This window comes from Lontra canadensis, unplaced genomic scaffold (genome assembly GCF_010015895.1).
Source record: "Lontra canadensis isolate GAN:19392208 unplaced genomic scaffold, GSC_riverotter_1.0 scaffold1, whole genome shotgun sequence".
In the NCBI taxonomy this organism is placed as follows: domain Eukaryota; kingdom Metazoa; phylum Chordata; class Mammalia; order Carnivora; family Mustelidae; genus Lontra; species Lontra canadensis.
In genome coordinates this window covers 37,427,656-37,451,603 of record NW_022630995.1, presented here as the reverse complement: position 1 = coordinate 37,451,603, position 23,948 = coordinate 37,427,656, and positions in this window count along the sequence as shown.

The window sequence follows — 23,948 nt, the reverse complement described above, 5'->3', positions numbered from 1 at the left end:
AGAATAGAGGAGAGGTATAGGAGGGAAGTGGTTGTGGCTATAAACAGGCAACAGGAACTTGGCTATGGAATTGTTCTCTATTTTGACTGCATCAGTATCAATGTCAATTTCTTGGTTGTGATAATGCACTATAGTTTTGGAAGACATTATTAATGGGGAAAAGTAGGCATAATGTACAAAATATTTCTGTATTTTCTCTTAAATGGCAGGTGGAACTGCAATTATCCCAAAATAAAAAAATTAAATTAAAAGGAGTTTACTCAGTCACCAGTTACATGCCATAAATATGTTTCATGCATAATTTATTATTAATGTTTAAAATATTTTTGACATTTAAAAATTTTAAGATAGTTTAGGAAACTTTATATCTTTTCATAAATTAGAAGCTTTTTAAGTAAGCCTGTGAAAATATTCCTCCTCCTTCCCACCCACCAAAAAAATGTGATGATAGATTGAGAATGGACTGCAGATAATAAGCCAATTTCACATTCTTTTATTTGATACATAAAATATAAAATGTATTACAAACCATCTTAAGCAAATTTGGTCTTTATAACACTTATGTTATTTTTGGTAGATAATGACAAGTCTCCAAAGATGTTTAGGAAAATGATTAGCTTCTTTCTCAAAATCTCATTACCAAGTATAATAAAAGCTAGTGTCAGAGAAACTCAAATAAGAATATTGTTTTAATGATGACAAGTATAATAAATAAATTATATAATATAGTATTAATTAAGATGATTATTTTTAAATAATTACAAATCCTGTAATCTCTGCAGTGGTGATGCTATCGCATTCCACTGTTAATAATTATGGCTTCAAAAGGAATTAAGAGTGCCCTCACAGTGATGAGCATTGAGTAATGTATGGAATTATTTAGTCATTATTTTGTACACCTGAAACTAATAAAACACTGTATGTTAATTATACTTTAAAAAATGCACTTGAAGAAGATGGCGGAGAAGTAGCAGGCTGGGACTACATCAGGTAGCAGGAGATCAGCTAGATAGCTTATCTAAACATTGTAAACACCTACAAATCCAACGGGAGATGGAAGAGAAGAAGAACAGCAATTCTAGAAACAGAAAATCAATCACTTTCTGAAAGGTAGGACTGGCGGAGAAGTGAATCCAAAGCGACAGGAAATGGGGGAGGGGCTGGCTCCCAGAAAGCGGCGGAGCAACGGAGCACAAAATCAGGACTTTTAAAAGTCTGTTCCACTGAGGGACATCAGTCCAGAAGCTAAACCGGGCTGAAGCCCATGTGGGGTCAGTTTGGCCCCAGGTCCCGCAGGGTCACAGAAGAATCAGAGGTGTCTGAGTGTCACAGAGCTTGCAGGTATTAGAACGGGGAAGCCGGCTACAGAGACAGAGCCGAGGAGTGAGCTCTCAGCTCAGGGTTGCCTTGAACCAATCTCAGGCTCGGTGAGCTCGGAGCGCAGCCGGAGGCCAGGGTGATGGGAATAATTGGGCGATGTTCTCTAAGGGCGCACTGAGGAGTGGGGCCCTGAGCTCTCGGCTCCTCTGGGCTGAAGACTGGGAGGATGTCATTTTCATTCCCGTCCTCCGGAACTCTATGGAAAGCGCTCAGGGAACTAAACCTCCCGAAGCAAACCCAAGCGGATTACTCAGCCCGGCCCCTGGGAAGGGTGGTGCAATTCCGCCTGGGGCAAAGACACTTGAGAATCACTACAACAGGCCCCTCCCCCAGAAGATCAACAAGAAATCCAGCCAGGACCAAGTTCACCTACCAAGGAGTGCAGGATCTATACCAAGGAGAGCAGCGGAATTCCAGAGGAGGAGAAAGCAAAGCACTGAACTCATGGCTTTCTCCCCATGATTCATTAGTCTTACAGTTAATTTAATTTTTTTTTCATTATTTTCTTCTTATGCTAAATTTTTTTTAACTCTTACCCTTTTCTTTTTTAACGTTTTTTTTAACTAGTTTATCTAATATATATATTTTATTCTTTTTTATATTTTTTTCTTTATTTGTTTTATTTTTTTAATTGTTTCTTTTTTTTTTCTGAAACTCTTTTTATCCCCTTTCTCTCCCCCCATGATTTGGGGTCTCTTCTGATTTGGTTAAAGCGTATTTTCCTGGGGTCTTTGCTACCCTTTAGTATTTTACTTGCTCCTTCATATACTCTTATCTGGACAAAATGACAAGGCAGAAAAATTCACCACAAAAAAAAAAAAAAAAAAAAAAAAAAAAAGAACAAGAGGCAGTACCAAAGGCTAGGGACCTAATCAATACAGACATTGGTAATATGTCAGATCTAGAGTTCAGAATGACGATTCTCAAGGTTCTAGCCGGGCTTGAGAAAGGCATGGAAGATATTAGAGAAACCCTCTTGGGAGATATAAAAGCCCTTTCTGGAGAAATAAAAGAACTAAAATCTAACCAAGTTGAAATTTTAAAAAAAGCTATTAATGAGGTAAAATAAAAAATGGAGGCTCTCACTGCTAGGATAAATGAGGCAGAAGAAAGAATTAGCAATATATAAGACTAAATGACAGAGAATAAAGAAGCTGAGCAAAAGAGGGACAAACAGCTACTGGACCACGAGGGGAGAATTCGAGAGATAAGTGACACCATAAGATGAAACAACATTAGAATAATTGGGATTCCAGAAGAAGAAGAAAGAGAGAGGGGAGCAGAAGGTATATTGGAGGGAATTATTGGAGAGAATTTCCCTAATATGGCAAAGGGAACAAGAATCAAAATCCAGGAGGCGCAGAGAACCCCCATCAAAATCAACAAGAATAGGTCCACACCCCATCACATAATAGTAAAATTTACAAGTCTTTACAAGTCTTTACAAGTGACAAAGAGAAAATCCTGAAAGCAGCCGGGGAAAAGAAGTCTGTAACATACAATGGTAAAAATATTAGATTGGCAGCAGACTTATCCACAGAGACCTGACAAGCCAGAAAGGATTGGCATGATATATTCAGAGCACTAAACGAGAAAAACATGCAGCCAAGAATACTATATCCAGCTAGGCTATCATTGAAAATAGAAGGAGAGATTAAAAGCTTCCAGGACAAACAAAAACTGAAAGAATTTGCAAACACCAAAGCAGCTCTACAGGATATATTGAAAGGGGTCCTCTAAGCAAAGAGAGACCCTAAAAGTAGTAGATCGGAAAGGAACAGAGACAATATACAATAACAGTCACCTTACAGGCAATACAATGGCACTAAATTCATATCTCTCAATAGTTACCCTGAATGTTAATGAGCTAAATGCCCCCAAACAAAAGACACAGGGTATCAGAATGGATAAAAAAACAAAACCCATCTATATGTTGCCTATAAGAAACTCATCTAAGACCCAAAGACACCTCCAGATTTAAAGTGAGGAGGTGGAAAACAATTCACCATGCTAATAGACAGCAGAAGAAAGCTGGGGTGGCAATCCTTATATCAGATCAATTAGATTTTAAGCCAAAGACTATAATAAGAGATGAGGAAGGACACTATATCATACTCAAAGGATCTGTCCAACAAGAAGATCTAACAGTTTTAAATATCTATGCCCCAAACGTGGGAGCAGCCAACTATATAAACCAATTAATAACAAAATCAAAGAAACACATCAACAATCATACAATAATAGTAGGGGACTTTAACACTCCCCCCACTGAAATGGACAGCTCATCCAAGCAAAAGATCAACAAGGAAATAAAGGCCTTAAATGACACACTGGACCAGATGGACATCACAGATATATTCAGAACATTTCATCCCAAAGCAACAGAATTCACATTCTTCTCTGGTGCCCATGGAACATTCTCCAGAATAGATCACATCCTGGGTCCTAAGTCAGGTCTCAACTGGTATCAAAAGATTGGGATCATTCCCTGCATATTTTCAGACCACAATGCTCTGAAGCTAGAACTCAATCACAAGAGGAAATTTGGAAAGAACCCAAATACTTGGAGACTAAACAGCATCCTTCTAAAGAATCAATGGGTCAACCAGGAAATTAAAGAAGAATTGAAAAAATTCATGGAAACAAATGATAATGAAAACACAATGGTTCAAAATCTGTGGGACACAACAAAGGCAGTCCTGAGAGGAAAATATATAGCGGTACAAGCCTTTCTCAAGAAACAAGAAAGGTCTCAGGTACACAACCTAACCCTACACCTAAAGGAGCTGGAGAAAGAACAAGAAAGAAACCCTAAACACAGCAGGAGAAGAGAACTCATAAAGATCAGAGCAGAAATCAATGAAATAGAAACCAAAAAACAATAGAGCAAATCAACGAAACTAGGAGCTTGTTCTTTGAACGAATTAATAAGATTGAAAAACCCCTAGCAAGACTTATCAAAAAGAAAAGAGAAAGGACCAAATAAATAAAATCATGAATGAAAGAGGAGAGATCACAACTAACGCCAAAGAAATACAAACAATTATAAGAACATACTATGAGCAAATCTACTCCAACAAATTTGACAATCTGGAAGAAATGAGTGCCTTCCTAGAGACATATAAACTACTACAACTGAAACAGGAAGAAATAGAAAACCTGAACAGACCCATAACCAGTAAGGAGATTGAAACAGTCATCAAAAATCTCCAAACAAACAAAAGCCCAGGGCCAGACAGCTTTCCAGGGGAATTCTACCAAATGTTTAAAGAAGAACTAATTCCTATTCTCCTGAAACTGTTCCAAAAAATAGAAATGGAAGGAAAATTCCAAACTCATTTTATGAGGCCAGCATCACCTTGATCCCAAAACCAGACAAGGTTCCCATCAAAAAAGAGAACTACAAACCAATATCCTTGATGCGCACAGATGCGAAAATTCTCACCAAAACACTAGCCAATAGGATTCAACAGTACATTAAAAGGATTATTCACCACGACCAAGTGGGATTTATTCCAGGGCTGCAAGGTTGGTTCAACATCTGCAAATCAATCAATGTGATACAACACATTAATAAAAGAAAGAACAAGAACCATATGATACTCTCCATAGATGCTGAAAAAGCATTTGACAAAGTACAGCATCCCTTCCTGATCAAAACTCTTCAAAGTGTAGGGATAGAGGGCACATACCTCAATATTATCAAAGCCATCTATGGAAAACCCACCGCAAATATCATTCTCAATGGAGAAAAACTGAAAGCTTTTCCGCTAAGGTCAGGAACACGGCAGGGATGTCCATTATCACCACTGCTATTCAACATAGTACTAGAAGTCCTAGCCTCAGAAATCAGACAACAAAAGGAAATTAAAGGCATCCAAATTGGCAAAGAAGAAGTCAAACTATCACTCTTCGCAGATGATATGATACTATATGTGGAAAACCCAAAAGACTCCACTCCAAAACTGCTAGAACTGGTACAGGAATTCAGTAAAGTGCCAGGATATAAAATCAATGAACAGAAATCAGTTACATTTCTCTACACCAACAACAAGACAGAAGAAAGAGAAATTAAGGAGTCCATCCCATTTACAATTGTACCCAAAACTATAAGATACCTAGGAATAAACCTAACGAAAGAGGCGAAGAATCTATACTCAGAAAACTATAAAGTACTCATGAAAGAAATTGAGGAAGACACAAAGAAATGGAAAAATGTTCCATGCTCCTGGATTGGAAGAATAAATATTGTGAAAATGTCTATGCTACCTAAAGCAATCTACATATATAATGCAATTCCTATCAAAATACCATCCATTTTTTTCAAAGAAATGGAACAAATAACCCTAAAATTTATATGGAACCAGAAAAGACCGCGAATAGCCAAAGGAATATTGAAAAAGAAAGCCAAAGTCAGTAGCATCACAATTCCGGACTTGAAGCTCTATTACAAAGCTGTCATCATCAAGACAGCATGGTACTGGCACAAAAGCAGACACATAGATCAATGGAACAGAATAGAGAGCCCAGAAATAGACCCTCAACTCTATGGTCAACTAATCTTCGACAAAGCAGGAAAGAATGTCCAATGGAAAAAAGACAGCCTCTTCAATAAATGGTGTTGGGAAAACTGGACAACACATGCAAAAAAATGAAATTGGATCATTTCCTTACACCACACACGAAAATAGACTCAAAATGGATAAAGGATCTCAATGTGAGAAAGAATCCATCAAAATCCTTGAGGAGAACACAGGCAGCAACCTCTTCAACCTCAGCCACAGCAACATCTTCCTAGGAACATCGCCCAAGGCAAGGGAAGCAAGGGCAAAAATGAACTATTGGGATTTCATCAAGATGAAAAGCTTTTGCACAGCAAAGGAAACAGTTAACAAAACCAAAAGACAACCGACAGAATGGGAGAAGATATTTGCAAACGACATATCAGATAAAGGGCTAGTGTCCAAAATCTATAAAGAACTTAGCAAACTCAACACCCAAAGAACAAATAATCCAATCAAGAAATGGGCAGAAGACATGAACAGACATTTCTGCAAAGAAGACATCCAAATGGCCAACAGACACATGAAAAAGTGCTCCACTTCACTCAGCATCAGGGAAATACAAATCAAAACCACAGTGAGATATCACCTCACACCAGTCACAATGGCTAAAATTAACAAGTCAGGAAGTGACAGATGCTGGCAAGGATGTGGAGAAAGGGGAACCCTCCTACACTGTTGGTGGGAATGCAAGCTGGTGCAACCACTCTGGAAAACAGCTTGGAAAACAAGCTCTGGAAAACAACCTCAAAATGTTGAAAATAGAACTACCCTATGACCCAGCAATTGCACTACTGGGTATTTACCCCAAAGATACATACGTAGTGATCCGAAGGGGTACGTGCACCTGAATGTTTATAGCAGCAATGTCCACAATAGCCAAACTATGGAAAGAACCTAGATGTCCAGCAACAGATGAATGGATAAAGAAGATGTGGTATATATACACAACGGAATACTATGCAGCCATCAAAAGAAATGATTTCTTGCCATTTGCGACAATGTGGATGGAACTAGAGGGTATCATGCTTAGCAAAATAAGTCAATCGGAGAAAGACAACTATCATATGATCTCCCTGATATGAGGAAGTGGAGATGCAACATGGGGGGTTAAGGGGGTAGGAGAAGAATGAATGAAACAAGATGGGATTGGGAGGGAGAAAAACCATAAGTGACTCTTAATCTCCCAAAACAAACTAAGGGTTGCTGTGGGGAGGAGATTTGGGAGAGGGGTTAGGGTTATGGACATTGGAGAGGGTATGTGCTATGGTGAGTGCTGTGAAGTGTGTAAACCTGGCGATTCACAGACCTGTACCCCTGGGGATAAAAATACATTATATGTTTATAAAAAATTTAAGAAAATGCATTCGAATTGAGATTTAATAAAAATAATTAAAAAAAATTATGTTTTGATAATCAATCTATCTCAACTAATATCAAACAAAAATGAAGAAGAAGAGTCGAGCCTAATGGGGGAAAGATGGAAATAAATTATGGCTTAAGGTGACAAAGACTATTACAGGTGTATGAATAATACAGTAGCTAATACAACGGAGCAGTTATTTGTATCCAGCACAGCCATGAAAACTTTTTGGAAGACTGCAATAAGGAATAAGATTTATAGGATAATAAGAAGTTTAGTTTTGGACATGTTTTGTTTGAAAATGCTCATTAGTCATTTAAGTGGAGGTATTTATTCATTTAACAGGAAGGTTATTTTATTTTTTGTGCTCTCCCTTTTTGTTTCAAGTTTTTTTTTTTTCAAATTCCAGTTAATGTTTGTTTGTTTGTTTGTTTGTTTATTTATCTTATGTTAGTCACCATACAGTACATCATTAATTTCTGATGTAGTTTCCTAGATTCACTGTTTGTATATAACACCGAACATTCCATGCAATCCATGCTCTCCATAATACCCTTCACTGAGCTAACCCATCCCCCCTGCCCCTCCCCTCTAAAATCCTCAGTTTGTTTCATAGTGTCCATAGTCCTTCATGGTTCATCTCCCCCTCTGACTTCTCTCCCTTTACTTTTCCCTTCCTTTTCCTAATGTCCTCCATGGGATTCTTTATGTCCCACATATAAGTGAAACCATATGATAATTGGCTTTATCTGCTTTACTTATTTCACTTAACATAATCTCCTCCAGTCCCATCTATGTTGATGCAAAACTGGGTATTCATCCTTTCTGATGGCTGAGTAATATTCCATTGTGTATATGGTCTACATCTTCTTTATTCATTCATCTGTTGAAGGGCATCTCAGCTCTTTCCACAGTTTGGCTATTGTGGACATTGCTGCTATGAACATTGGAGTGCATATGGCCCTTCTTTTCATTGCATCTGTGTCTTTGGGGTTGATACCCGGTAGTACAATTGCTGGGTCATAGGATAGCTCTATTTTTAATTTTTTGAGGAATCTCCACACCGTTTTGCAAAGTGGCTGCACCAACTTGCATTCCCACCAATAGTGTAACAACTTCTCCAACATTTGTTGTTTCTTGCCTTGTCAATTTTGCCATTCTAATTGTTGTAAGGTGGTATCTCAATGTGGTTTTAATTTGAATTTCCTTGATGGCTAATGATGATGAATATTTTTCTCATGTGTCTGTTAACCATTTGTATGTCTTCTTTGGAGTAGTGTTTGTTCATGTCTTCTGACCATTTTTTGACTTGATTATGTGTTTTTAGGTGTTGAGCTTGAGAAGTTCTTTATAGATCTTGGATATCAGCTCTTTGTAGTGTCATTTGAAAATATTTTCTCCCACTCCGTGGGTTATCTCTTTGTTTTGTTGACTGTTTCCTTTGCTGTGCAGAAGCTTCTTACCTTGATGAAATCTCATAAGTTCATTTTTGCTTTTGTTTCCTTTGCTTTTGGAGAAGTGTCTAGAAAGAAATTGCTGTGGCCAATGTCAAAGAGGTTACTGCCTATGTTCTCCTCTAAGATTTTGATGGATTCCTGTCTCACATTGAGGTCTTTCATCAATTTAGATTTTATCTTTGTGTGTGGTGTAAGCGAATGGTTGAGTTTCATTCCTCTGTGTATAGCTGTCCAATTTTCCCAGAACCATTTATTGAAGAAACCATCTTTTTTCCATTGGATATTTTTTCCTGTTTTGTTGAAGATTATTTGACCATAGAGTTGAGGGTCCCTATCTTGGTTCTCTATTCTCTTCCATTGGTCTATGTGTCTGTTTGTGTGTGTGTGTGTGTGTGTGTGCCAGTATGATGCCGTCTTGGTGATCACAGCTTTGTAATGTAACTTGAAATCAGGCAGTATGATATCCCCAGTTTTTTTTTTTTTCTTTTTCAACATTTCCTTGGTGATTCTGGGTCTTTTCTGTTTCCATACAAATTTTAGGATTGTTTATTCCAGCACTTTGAAAAATGCTGTTGGTATTTTTATTGGGATAGCATTAAAAGTATAGTGAGTTAATAAATATACAGTGTGATATTAGTTTCAGGTGTAGATTTTAGTGATTCATCACTAATGTACAATACCTAGTGCTCATCACAAGTGCCTTCCTTAATATCCATCCTTAGTTTAACCCATTCCCCCACTCAGGTCTCCTCCATCAACCCTGTTGAACATGTTGAACCATTTTCATTTGTTTTGCATCTTAAGTTTAAATGGAAATATTTAGAAGACAGTGGCATATTAATGAGTCTAGCATTCACAGATGTTTTAGATGTAGAATAGATTAAAAATCATTTGTATGACTTTAAAGCCTTAAAACCAGATTGGACTGATTACCATTGGAGTAGGTGTGTTCCAAGAAGACCAGTGTTCAAATACTGTAGTTTTTCAACATTCAACAGTCAAAAAGATGAGGCAATAACTAAGGAAAATGTGAAGGAACAGCTAGCAATGAGGGAGTAAAACTAGATAATGTTGTCATAAGTATTAGGCAAAAAAGAAGTATTTGTGATAATTTATCCACCTCTGTTTTCTAATCTAAGTATTTGTTTGTGTCAACTAATGCAAATATTGCCCAGGCTACCCAAAGCAATCTTTGATTAATCTGGAGGTTAGGATAAAGTTCTAGTTATTCTAAGTATTTTCAAAGATTAGTAAATAAAGCAACATAGATCCATAATCTCTTATTTGACTTTCCAAAATCTCAAAATTCTGAAAGCAAAGTGAGATTTATAAGTCATTTGGTAATAAAAATTGAACTCTCCTTTATCTTTTGGCAACAAAACCTAATTTGAACTGACATACGATATTTTCTTATCTTCATTTTTTACTTAGTGTGAATAGTCATACATTTTACTGCCAAAAATATTCCTGGATTTGATCTTGGCATTGCTGCCCTAGACCCTTCAGCATGTGCAATATAATTTATAGTGTGTAGACCTTATTATCTCTTCCAAACTAGAAATATCTAAATTCTGAATGACATCTAATTTCAGAAGTATTAGAGAAGCTAACTGTGGTCCTTCTATAAAAATATTCTAGCTCTGCATGCATTTCATATAAAATGTCTATTTTAACCTGAAAATAAATTAAGATTGTAATACCCTGGTACATAATAAAATAATTCCACTCTCCACTCCTCCACCTGGATGTACTTTACTTTTTTTACGAAGAGTCATTTTCTAACTGTAAACACAGATGTAGAGAAGTTATTTATCTTTTTAAAAAATATTTTATTTGAGACGCCTATGTGGCTCAGTGGGTTAAAGCCTCTGCCTTCAGCTCAGGTCATGATCTCAGGGTCCTGGGATCGAGCCCCGCATCTAGCTCTCTGCTCAGCAGGGAGCCTGCTTCCCTTCCTCTCTCTCTGCTTGACTCTCTGCCTACTTGTGATCTCTGTCAAATGAATAAATTAAAAAAATCTTTAAAAAAATAAAAAATAAAAAAAATATTTTATTTATGTATTTGACAGAGAGTTAGAAAGCAGAAGTAAGCAGAGCAGCAGGCAGAGGGAGAAGGAGAAGCAGGCTGTCCACTGAGCAGGGAGTCCTTGCTGATGTGGGACTCAATCCCAGGACCCCGGGATCATGACCTGAGCCGAAGGCAGCCACTTAACCAACTGAGCCACCCAGGCACCTAGAAATTATTAATCTTATTCTTTCCTGTTAGGTTCTTTTAAAAATTGAAGTATAATTAATATCTAATATTCTATTAGTTTCATGTGTAAAATACAGTAGTTTGACATTTGTATATTGTGACTGATCACCACAGTATATCTAGTTGCCACCTGTCACCATACATGTTCCTATAGTATTTTTGGTTATGTTCCCTGTGCTGTACATTACATCTCCATCACTTACTTATTTTATAACTGGGATACCCCTTGATCCCCTTTATACCTCTTGATCCCCTTCACCTATTTTGTACCCCCACTCTGGTCCCTTCTGGTAACCACCACTCTGTTCTCTGTATCTATAAATCTGGGACAGGAAAGTTGATTTATTTGTGTTTCTATCTTGTTTTTAATAGATCAGACTTATAAGTGCAGTAATACGGTATTTGATTTTTTTCTCTGTCCAACTTAACACAACACTCTCCTCAAAGTCCATCCATTTTGTTGCAAATGACAAGCCTTCATTATTTTTTAATGGATGAGTTATATATATATTACACTTATACATATATATATAAAGTGTATATATATTGTATTATATTTATATAATACAATATATGTATTACATTTATATGTGTGTGTATATACATGATTTCTTTATCCATACATCTATTGACATTTAGGCTTTTTCCATATCTTTGGTATTCTAAACAATGCTGCAATTAAACATGAGGGTGTATATATCTTTTTGAGTGAGGGTTTTTGTTTTCTTTAGATAAATATTCAGAAGTTGAGTTGCTGGATCATATGGTAGTTTCATTTTTAACTTTCTGACAAACTTCCATATTGTTTTTCATACCAGTTTTTCCAGTTTACATTTCCATCAGCAGTGCATCCTTGCCAACAGACATTGTTTTGTATCTTTTTGATAGCAGCCATTCTGTCAGGCATGAGGTAACAGATTATTATGGTTTTCATTTGCATTCCCCTGATGATTAGTGATATCTTTTCATGTGCTGGTTGGCCAACTGTATGTCTTCTTTGGAAAAATGGCAGATCCTCTACCACTTTTTACTTGGATTGTTTGTTCTTTTGGTATTGAGTTAAATGAGTTCTTTATATATTTTGGATATTAACTTTTCATTGGATATATTATTTGTTAATATATTTTCCCATTCAGTAAGTTGCCTTTTCATTTTGTTGATGGTTTCCTTCATTGTGCAGAAGCTTTTGAGTTTGATGTAGTCCTATTTCATTTATTTTTTTGCCCTTGCCTTTGGAGTCAGATACCTAAATAAATAAATAAATAAATAACAAAACCCCAAAAAACCCAAAACCAAAATCATTGCTAAGACTGATGTCAAGAAGTTTACTACCTATGCTTTCTTCTAGGAGTTTTATTGTTTCAGGTCTAACATTGAAGTATTCAATCCATTTTGAGTTAATTTTGATATATGATATAAGATGACAGTCTAGTTTTATTCTTTTGCATATAGCTGTCCAGTTTTCTCAACATATTTATTAAAGAGACCATACTTTCTCCACCCTATCTTCCTACCTCCTTTGTCATAAATTAACTGACCATATATGCCTGGATTTATATTTGGGTTCAGATGTAGAGAAATGCTCCACTTACAAGAATATTCTGATATTTCTGATTCCTAGAATATTATTTGGAAATAATTTGAACCTTACCCATAATCAGTGTAAAGTCATGTCTAATCAACTGTATGGATCACTTTTTCAATAGATATTCCAGGCATTACATGCAAACAATGAGTCTTGGAACACTACATCAAAAACTAATGATGTACTGTAGGGTCATTAATAAAACATAAAAAATTTTTTAAAATGATAGATATTTTACATCTACTTTGTGCTCAGCACTATATAAGGACTGGAGAAAAAAGATTTTCCTGGCCCCATTTCTAGGTGTCTTAATTTATACCTTGTGTTGTAGAATATAGGGATAATACAGGGCCTTTAAGAAAAATCCTTACACATGAAGACTAATTCTGGGAATAAGTGCATCTGTAAAGTAGCTTGTATCAGTGTCAGACAGTTCTCAGTCTCCCAGTGACTTGAACCTGTTCTATACTTTCTTGCTAAGATGGAGGGTACCTAGCAAATAATAGTTATCTCAGATGTATTACTTGAATGAATGAACAAATACACAAATTCTAATATAATATATTGTATTCTAATATAATAATTCTAATAAATAAAATACCTTGCTTATAAAAAAAAATCCAGGCACCAAAAAGGAAGTCCTCTTTCATGGAGAGGTGGCAGAGCGCTAGACAACAAGAAACAATAGTGTAGAGGTCAGACATCTGAGGGAGACTGCAGCAGCCTAGGCAGTGCTTTGACACTCTACAGAGAAGCAGAAAATATAACAGAGTGTAGAGAGGTGAACCTGTCCTGGAGGAAAGGATTTCAGTCAACGAGAAGTGGCTCTAATTATACATGACATCTCAATGCTCCCTTTCTGACCCAGCAATTCCAAGAAGAAAAAATGGCTTTATCTAGTATCCCCAGCAGGGCAAGATTACAAGATCTTTATTTTGTTTATTTATCATAGTATTACTGAGGATTCTCAGGCAATTTTGGGAGGAGGATTGATCAAAAATAGAGCAATATTGGGCACCTGGGTGGCTCAGTGGGTTAAGCCTCTGCCTTCGGCTCAGGTCATGATCTCAGGGTCCTGGGATCGAGGCCCGCATCGGGCTCTCTGCTCGGTGGGGAGCCTGCTTTCTCCTCTCTCTCTCTATGCCTGCCTCTCTGCATACTTGTGATCTCTCTCTCTCTGTTTCAAATAAATAAATAAAATCTTTAAAAAAAATAGAGCAATATTTAGCCAAATAGAAATTTAGACTCCATAGTGCTATAAATAACAATTAGCAAAGTTTATGACATCCTAGTTACACTATAATCTGTAATAATGATAAATAATTTTGTACTTTGAGTCATCTATATATTCATTTATCCCTTTCTTTTGTGACAATAATGTGTAATATTTTTTGTTTACATTTCTAATTCTCACATTAAATTATAAACTCTTAATTGTAAGGAACATGTCTTATTCACCTTCTATCCAAGTGGAAGTAAATATTTTTTTAGGTTAATAAGATAATGAAGCAATGAGTTCTATATATGCAATGGTAAAAAACAAAAGACTGTAATAAACTCTTTGTGTGGGGAAAAAAACCCTGGTTTCTAAATGGTCTTGGATAAAGTGTTAGTTTTGTTGTTTATCTGTATGTTTACCAATCAAATGACCTTCAGCAATTCTTTTAATTTTAGATCATCTTCATGGATTCATGGATCCATACATACATAGAAAAGAATGTAAATTGTTCTAAGTATTTTCTAAAATCTTTTACAGCATGAACAACTCATGTTTATATTTAAAAGCAAATACATCTATGTTAGGAATGATGGGTATTTGTATGGGTGTGTGTGTATATGCTTATGTAGAGATGTAGAATAAAGACATAGAGTGCAGGAAAAAGCTTGGCTCAAACCCTAGGATGCCTGCCTAATCAAAGACCAAATTCCTTATGAGTGTTGGACCTCTTCTTTGAAGAAGTCTCTTCTTTTGTCCTTCTCAAGCTGTTGTTGGATGCCAGGAAAAAAAAATGTGTTTTCATAATGGTAGGGAAGAATCTTATTTAAGTCTCTTGTGTGAGCTAGTGACTAGTCACAATTGCTGAAGCCTGTCATCCCTTATTTAGACTCTAAGACTTCCTTGTTCTGTCCCTGGACCTATTCTGGTTCGATAGTTTATCTCATCATTCTAAGTATATCACTAGGTTTATGAAAATTTTGGAATCCCCCATTACATCATATACAAGTAATAGGGATACTCTCTCAGGCACTCTGAATCTAACTGAGGGCACTAAGTGGAATGCGGCATCATGCTGACCACATAAGCTTTCCAAATATAGAATATAAGAATCATAAGGGAAAGATATAGGATATAAGAAAGGAGTAAGAAGCAAAATAGCACTCATTCCCCACACATGTATTTGTTTCCTCCATTAAACCTATTTGGGTATATCTGCCATACTCTCCAATTAAATTTACTGCCAGGAAAGTTAGTGACTAGGGACACTCACATATCAATTCTTAGTCTTCTGTGTTGTTCTTCTCCTTTAAGGGTAGAGAACATTTCAGTTTTCCATTCATGTTCCATAGGAATTTATTTTTCATTGTTTTTCTTATCCATCCTTGCAGTTAAGGTGAATATGTAAACTAGCCTGAAAACTGGGACAGTTTAAAAAATAGAAGAGAGAAGTAGAAGTGCTAAACTGGATGGAACAGCTGAACAAAAGGCAAAAATTAAGACTGTCCTTGTCTATAATTCTATTTATTTTAAGATTCTATGAGTCAATGCAACTAGATTTGACCCAATACGGTAAAGGGAAACTTGAAATTTAAAAGACTTCTTTCTTAATAAAGTATGACTCTAAAAGCACTGTTTCCGTAGAGACTCGAAGAGGTTAGCCTCATACTCCAAACTAAGCAAATAATGACTTTGGTCTAGGCAAGAGCCGGCGCATCCCTGAAGCAATAAATGTCTTTGATGTGATTGGGGGAAGGTGAGGAGGAGGTGATAGTTGTGGAGCTGGCATTAGAAAAAAAGAAAAAATAATCATTTGCTATTTTAGAAATATTATTTCTTTAAATATAAAAAATGACTAGAGAAAAATATAAATTTGCTAAGGTATTTATTTTGTGGATTGTAAGGTTGACCTGTTATGTATCTTTCATTTTCTTGCTCATTTACAATTCATGTTACATGTGTATTATACATAATTTTTAAATTTTAAAAAGAAATAATGATTCATTTAATTGCATATGTACAAGTTAATTGTGCTGTAATTAAAGATATGACTTTAACACTGGAAATGGCATCCAAAAACATTTTATTCACATAAAACAAGAGATTCTGTCATTTCAATTTTAAAGAACATAGATAACCAAATTGCCAATTGCCTATCATGTTATATTCTGAATTCATGTTATTGGGAAATGCATTATTAAGAAGTTTTACTCTCCTTCTAATAATGACAGTCAGAGCAGTCTGAAATGTAGGATTGTGAGAAATACAATTGTCTTTCAATTGCATCCAAAAGGCAGCCTCAAAAATTCCCAGGAGAAGAAAATGCCATAGCTTATTTTAACATGCTATTTATAAGTACCTAGAGTGAGTAATTTATCAAAATAAGTGGTAAGACATTTTTATTTTTATTATACACTTTTGTCACTTATAAAGTTATATCATTAATTTCCAGATGTATGTAGATTGTGTAAGAATATAAACTGGTTGAATTGTTTGTTGTTGTTGTTTTTCTTTTTTTCTATTTCTGCGAAAAATGTCACTGGTATTTCAATTGGGATTGCATTGACTCTGTAGATCACTTTAGGTGGTATGGATATTTTAAAATCATTGTCATCCAATCCATAAATATAGATATTTTTCTATTTTTCTGTGTCTTTAATTCCTTTCATTAATGTTTTATAGTTTTCAACATATAAGTCTTTCACCTCCTTAGTTAAGTTTATGCCTAAGTATGTTTTTTTACCTTTTGTTTGGTATTGTTAGTAGGAATGAAAAATGGTGCAGCCACTAAATGGAGGTTCAGCAAACTTAAAAACAAAACTATAATATGATCCAGGAAACTCACTTGGGGGTATTTATCCAAAAGAATTAAAATCAAGATTTCAAACAGATATTAGCACTCCTGTGTTCACTACAGTACTGTTACCAATAGCCAAGATGTGGAAACAACCCAAAAGTCTAAAAACAAATGAATGGATAAAAAAAAATGTAGTAGGTACACACAATGGAATACTGTTCAGCTTTAAAAGAGAAGGAAATCATGTAATATATAACAACATGGGTGAACTGTGAAGACATTATGCTAAATGAAATAAGGCAGTCACAAAAAGACAGCTACTGCATGATTCCACTTATATGAAGTATCTAAAATTTATGTAAGTAGAAAATAAAATTCATATAAATAAAAATTATATGAAATTCATATAATTCATAGAATCAAAGAGTAGAATGTTGGTTGCTAGGGGCTGGGAGAAGGAGAGCTAATAATCCCTCTTTTTTCAATCAAACAAGATGACTAAACTTTAGAGATTTTCTGTGCAACATTGTACCTATAGTCCACAATGCTTTGTACACTTAAAAAATTAAGAAGGTCGATTTCATGTTAGGTGTTCTTATCATAATAATTTTTTTCAAAACAGTAAAATGAAGAAAAAGAATATGAAATGGTTGAGAATGGGTAGGCTCTAAATTCTGAGGTGTCTAGAAAGTGCTTTATAGCTGGGGAGTAGCAAAAGCAGAGACAAATGGAGGCCAAAATAATAGTTGGAATTTTGATGGTTAATCAAATTTTATTAGATTATTATGCATTTTTAAAAAGGCATTTAGCATTGGAGAGTATTGAAAAACATTTAGTAGCAAAAATCAAAAGGTACAATTAAAAGCAGTTCAAAACCCAAGCCACAAGTGTTTAGTTTTTTAAAGCAAAGTGAATTAGACTTTCAAAAGGTCAAAACAATTGTAAATTAGAGGAAAAAAAGCAAATGTTAGAGGAAGAGAAAGTCAAGAGAGCAATCATCTGGAAACTACCCTGACAAAGCAAAATATAATAAACAACATCTAGCTTTCATTTGGATGCCTAACTCTTGGGTAAATGTTTATATCAAGAACATGCATAATAATTGGCTTAAACACTAAGAAAATCCAGGGAAACAGAAAGGTTTGGAATAGAAGATAAGGAGATGGAGAGAGTTAAACAAAAAATTCCACAAGTTTATATGAAAGAAAGCTTTGGGAAAAGGAAATCCAAAATTGAGTTCTTAATCACCAGTTTCCTCTCTCACACTCAGAAGAAGATGGACTGTATGATTAACCTAAAAAGATGGGCGTAAGAGTCACACATGGACGGACACAAAATCACCATCCACTTAAAACAAAGGCAATTTGATATAAAGACCAAGGGAACAAACTTCCCTTCTCCCATACAATTATGAAACTACATTTCCAAAGATAATGTGAATCATAAAGCCAACTACATTCACTGATAATAAATAAGGGGAAAAAAAGGTTTAATTTTAATATAATAGCACATTTCACATTTGAATGAAGGCAGTTTCTCCAAGACAGTTTCCACACACCTAGTGACAAATTTTCAGACCTAATAAAATGTTTGTGAGCCCCTCTATAGAATTGTGAAATGTACACGGCTTTAATATTTTTTTGATTGATAAGTAAAGTCAGAAAAATATATTTACCTACTTCTTTAGGCATTTCATTGCCATCAAAATATAACAAAAAGTTGGAAAATGGAAAATAGACATAAAAATAAAATTATCTATGAAATAGAAACACTGGCAAATCTTTGACTTAATTTGAATTGTGTATGCTAATGATGCTTTTTTTAAAAAGTGATTTGTATTTGTATCAGCTCTATATGGCTGTGAAGACAGACTGTCAATAGTAGAAAGAGGAATCTAAGCAATGGAATTCAGATGGTTCCCAAGAACATTAAAGATAAGGTATATGGTGCATTAAACTAACTTTTGCTTATAAAGAACTGATGCAAATAAAGCTGGAAACCAAAAACTGCTACTTGACAAGGTCATTGAATAAATCTATGCAGATAGTACTCTGCACAAATTCAGAGGTCATCATTTGAATAAGCTATGATATAAATGACATCTCTAGTTGTGTGGTGTAAAAACTTACCAAATTAAAACAACAACAACAACAATAACACTGAAACTGTCTGAGGAACCATATACCCTAGGCCTCTCTAACTTGGGATTACAAAATATCACAACACTTCATTTTTATTACAGACTTATAATGGCTGAGCCAAATGGACTAAATTCAACATAGCTAAAATCCGAGGTCTCTCCTGGCCATTTAAACAAGTATTTCTAGGGTCCCAGTTGTGTTCAAGATGAAGTTCTCTTACATCTTTTTATTGCATTCTCTGCATCTTGCCACAGTGACCTAACCTCAGCTTCTGATATGTCTGATGAGATGACCTGTCCACTCTCTTCAACCACGACTTCCATGCTGACTCCAGGTACCATCTAGGACAGAAACTCAGTACATAGGAATCTTCCCATCTCCAATTTTCCATAGCCAAATTGGAACCAAAGTTGAATTGTACAAGGCTGAAGGTGAATAAATAATAAAAGGGGACTATAATAAGTTACTTGAAAACTACTGCCAAGGCCAGACATGTCCTGGCATCTCTTTGGTTTATATCAGCTCTGTAGTTTGGTGAGGATACCACCATTCTTCCCTTGACATCTAGAATCACAAAAATCTGAAAGATTGTCTTTCTGTTCTCCATCTCCTGTTTCTATCCAGACCTGGACAGTAAGTTTCCCCCACAGCGTTAAAAAACAAAAAACAAACAAACAACAACAAACAAAAACCCCACAATAACAACAGCCACCAAAATTACTTCAGTAAACCAAGTGTCTTATTTGTCCAGGATGAGTGACATAGGAAATATCAAATCTCTTAGGGAAAAACTATAGCAACCTAGCTCATAGGGATATTCTCTGGCCTCATTACCCCTAATGAAAATTAGAAAATAGTACAACATAGACACAATGGGAAATATGTCAGTATTAGCCATAGTCTCTTGATTCAGGCTTGTATATTTATGATCACCATGTTTATTTTGTATTATGCAAAAAAAGTGCTAAACGATGATAACCACTTTTGCTATCCTCAAATAGATTTATGTCTTTATACTACTAAATACACTATAGTGAATAATATTAACTTGAAAAAATAAGAGGCAAATTGGCCACGCTGAAGCCCATTCAAGTTCAAGACTTCTATAAAGTTCAAGACTCTATAGAGCCCTAAATGCTTAAATATCCTACATACATAGCAACAAGGTTTGGGGTAAAATGTTAGGTAGGCCTAGTAAACAAAAAATGCAAAAGAATTCAATTCAATCTTTAGACACTGTCATCTTTAAGACAAAAGTTACATGAGTTTTCTATGCTTTAAATTTAATTACCTAGGAAGGATTTGTTTCCCCTCTGAAACAATTCATGAAGTTCCTGTCATGTTAATTTCCAAACTGATATTTTTGGCATGCATTAAATATTTATTAGATGAATGCCAGTGAAGTACTTCTTTAAAATTATGAATGTTCCATTGACAGACAAATGGATAAAGAACGAACACACACACACACACACACACACACGGAATATTACTCAGCCATCAACAAGAATGAAATCTTGCCATTTGCAATGACATAGATGGAACTAGAGGGTATTATGCTAAGCAAAATAAGTCAGAGAAAGACAAATACCACATTATTTCACTCATATGTGGAATTTAAGATAAAAAAAGATGAACATAGGGAAGGGAAGGAAAAATAATATAAGATTAAGATTAAGAGGGAGGCAAACCATAACAGACTCTTAACTATAGGTAACAAACAGGGTCGCTGGAGAGGAGGTGGGTGGGGGAATGGGGAAACTGAATGGTGGACATTGAGGAGGGCACTTGATATAATGAGCACTGGGTGTTACATGCAACTAATGAACCACTAAATTCTACCTCTAAAAGTAATAAAAATAATAAAATAAAATTATGAATGTTAATGACAATTCTATCTAATTAAATGATCATAGTGTGGGGTGTAGGGAGATTTATTTCATGATGATAATCTCAAACATGGCATTATTGAAAGACCTGAGGAAATCTTTCTTAAGGTTTTGTTTTCTGTTTATTTTAAAGTCCATTTTTAACAACTCCCTTAATATTCACTTTGAATGTCTACACTATTTTAAACACTTGATTGTTTGGATGAAGATAATCTTCTGTGGCTTCTTTAGATGAAGATAATCTTCTGTGACTTCTTTGTTACTATATAGTAAAATCTGCTTCAGACTCAAGTTCTACTTTTTTTTTTAAGATTTTATTTATTCATTTGACACAGAGAGAGAGATAGTAAGAGATAGAGATAGAGAGACAGAGAGCGAGAGAGAGCTCACAGGCAGTAGGAGAGGCAGAGGGAGGAGCAGGCTTCCTGCTGAGCAGGGAGCCCAATGCAGGACTCCATTACAGGACCCTGAAATCATGACATGAGCTGAAGTCAGATGCTTAATTGACTGAACCACCCAGGTGTCCCTCAAGGTCTACTTTATGGCTCTTCCAGGTTGGGTTAGTACTTTAGTCATCTTAGAAATGATCACTTTATACTTCTATTACTTATGCCTATCTGTCTGCCCTACCACTAGATTTTGAGCTCCCTATAGTTAAGTGCTTATTTTCTTTACTTTTGTAGCATCCGGGCGGGGGGGTAGCATGTAGAAGATAATGTTTGTAGAAAGTAAGAGTAGATGGATGGATGGTTGACTGGAATCTTAATGGGACAAAAAAATTAGAAATAAAGGGAGTGATGTATTCAATTTTTCTTAGCAACAAGTTAAGGAACAAAATTCTAAAGCATCTAACATTTTTTAACCTTTTACTCTTCCATTCTTCAGCGCAACCAAACTATTTACAATGATTTAAAATTATGATCTGACACTCACTTTTATCATATGAAGAAACTTTTCATGGAGTAATAATGGTCTTCAAGTGGATGGACTGATCTGATAGCTTTTACAAGAAAAAAACATTTTTTTTTCCTATTTCAGGCATCAAGGACTTGGCAGAACTAATACAAAAAGAAAAAAAATAATGAGACTGAGCTTCTGCTTTTGTTTGTGAAATCCATATTTTATATTACAGTGGTTGCCAGGAGAGCTCTGAAGAGCTGACAAGCTCTTATTAAAAAATAATACATGTAACCTTCACAAGAGCCCTTCTCCAAGAATCCTTTCTTCTACACAAAGACATTATTAACTGTAGTTAATCTGAAATTGCAAAGATTGCAATAAGAAAGATAACTGTCAACATTTCCACTTCAGAAGCAATATTTCATTTTCCTATATTTAATCACATAATTTTAGGACCATATGGTGCATGAAAAGTTAAGAATGGGGATGGGCTGGAGAACTACTCCTTCAAATATAACTTAGAGACCATATTTGGGCTGTTTTTGCTATAATCATCTCCAATGTTATATGCCACATACTAGTCTCTTGTAGCTATGAAATTCTTAAATGTTAATCTTCATTGGTTATGTACCATGACATTTCTTATGAATGAGTGAGATATATTATATGATATTAATTGTAAAACTTCTAGAGGAGGTTGAGAGAAAACAAGATGAAATTCTATAAAGTGCAAATGTCCTTATAGAAAATTGATACTTAAGAGGCTTGTGATCTCATATAATTAAGCCAGGACTTCAGATCCAAAACAGTACTAGAAGTGCCACATGGCAGAGCTGAGCCTCTACATCAATCTTCTCACTTTGTGTTTTCCTGGAAGTGGTCTCCTGCTATTTTTTGGACTTTACCACTCCAATGTGGTACTTTACCACTCCAGTGATGACCCCAGCTGTTACTGATAGATAGCATCTTTAACCCATTAGGTGTATATTCTCCTACAACATAAGATCCTCCAAAGATAAACTGTATCCAGTATAAATGGGGAGAACATCTCCTTGTCAACCTCTATGTCTTGCAACAAAGGATAAATTTTAAAAAGTAGTGGTGCCTGTGACCCACAATTGGATTGTTATTACTGAAAGAATTTTCTGCATGTTCTTCCTATGGACTTTTCTTCTCTACGGCTCAGTTAGAAGACTGTAGGAACTCATCTCTGAGTTCTAATTTGAGACAAACACTGTGTAGTGCAATGAATGTCTTTCCCACTTCTTTCACTTTATTCTTTATTCCTCATCTGTGGTCATTCAGCTTCAGTTAGACTTATGCCATCTTTCCAAAGCCCACAGTAAGTTTGGGTTTCATTTTCACAAGTTACAGCCTGTCTTGGGGACTGTAGCCTGTTCTATTTGATAGGAAACTAACATATCAGCTAGGATTGATGAGTATATCAGATCTGGGGCAACATTATGAGGTTTTTATTTCTTCATACTTTTATCTAAAAATGAATTTTTGTGTGTTTTTCAGACTGAAGCTTTCTGATTGAATGTACATGAATTCATATCAAGCAATCTCAGAAAAAGTTTCATGTTTAATTTTTAATTTTTCAAGTACTTATTCTTTTACACATTTGAGATTTCTTTTCTAATTTTGTAAATAAACTGCAGAAGTACTTGTCAAAAGAAAAAAATACACTGCCATTTGGAAAGAAAAGCTTAGGTCAAGTGCTTGAGTGTTTTCTAGCAGGTGGATATGTCATGTTGACCTACTAGTGGAATACATTATAAAAGATCTCTCTTGAAGGGGCCTGAGCAGCATATTCTAAATTCTATTATGTATTAATCTTGTGTCCATTTTTTAATCAAACAGTCATTCTGATTCTCAGTTGCTTCATTTGTAAAATGAAGATATTAACCCCACAGTATCTGACATACACAGTTATTAGAAATCATTAAGATCATCATATATTAAAATGAAGTGTTATGTGAATCTAAAGTTTTGATTATTTTTCAGGTTCCTGAGCAACAAACGACATTATAATAGACACTTATTGTGGAATATGCTTAGTCCACCTCTTCTGTCAGCTATTCCCCCAAATTATATTCAACAGATTATAGTGGTTAATACGTAGTCTCTGGAAACAAATAGTCTTCATTACAATTAAAGCTCCATCATTTAAAAACTTTGTAATTTTGGACATTTTTCCTACAGCATCTGTGTTTTAGCTTTGTTGTTCTTTTTTAAAAAGATTTTATTTATGTATTTGACAGAGAGATCACAAGTAGGCAGAGAGGCAGGCAGAGGGGTGGGGGAATCAGGCTCCCTGCTGAGCAGAGAGCCCAATGCAGGGCTGGATCCCAGGACCCTGAGATCACAACCAGAGCCTAAGGCAGAGGCTTAACCCACAGAGG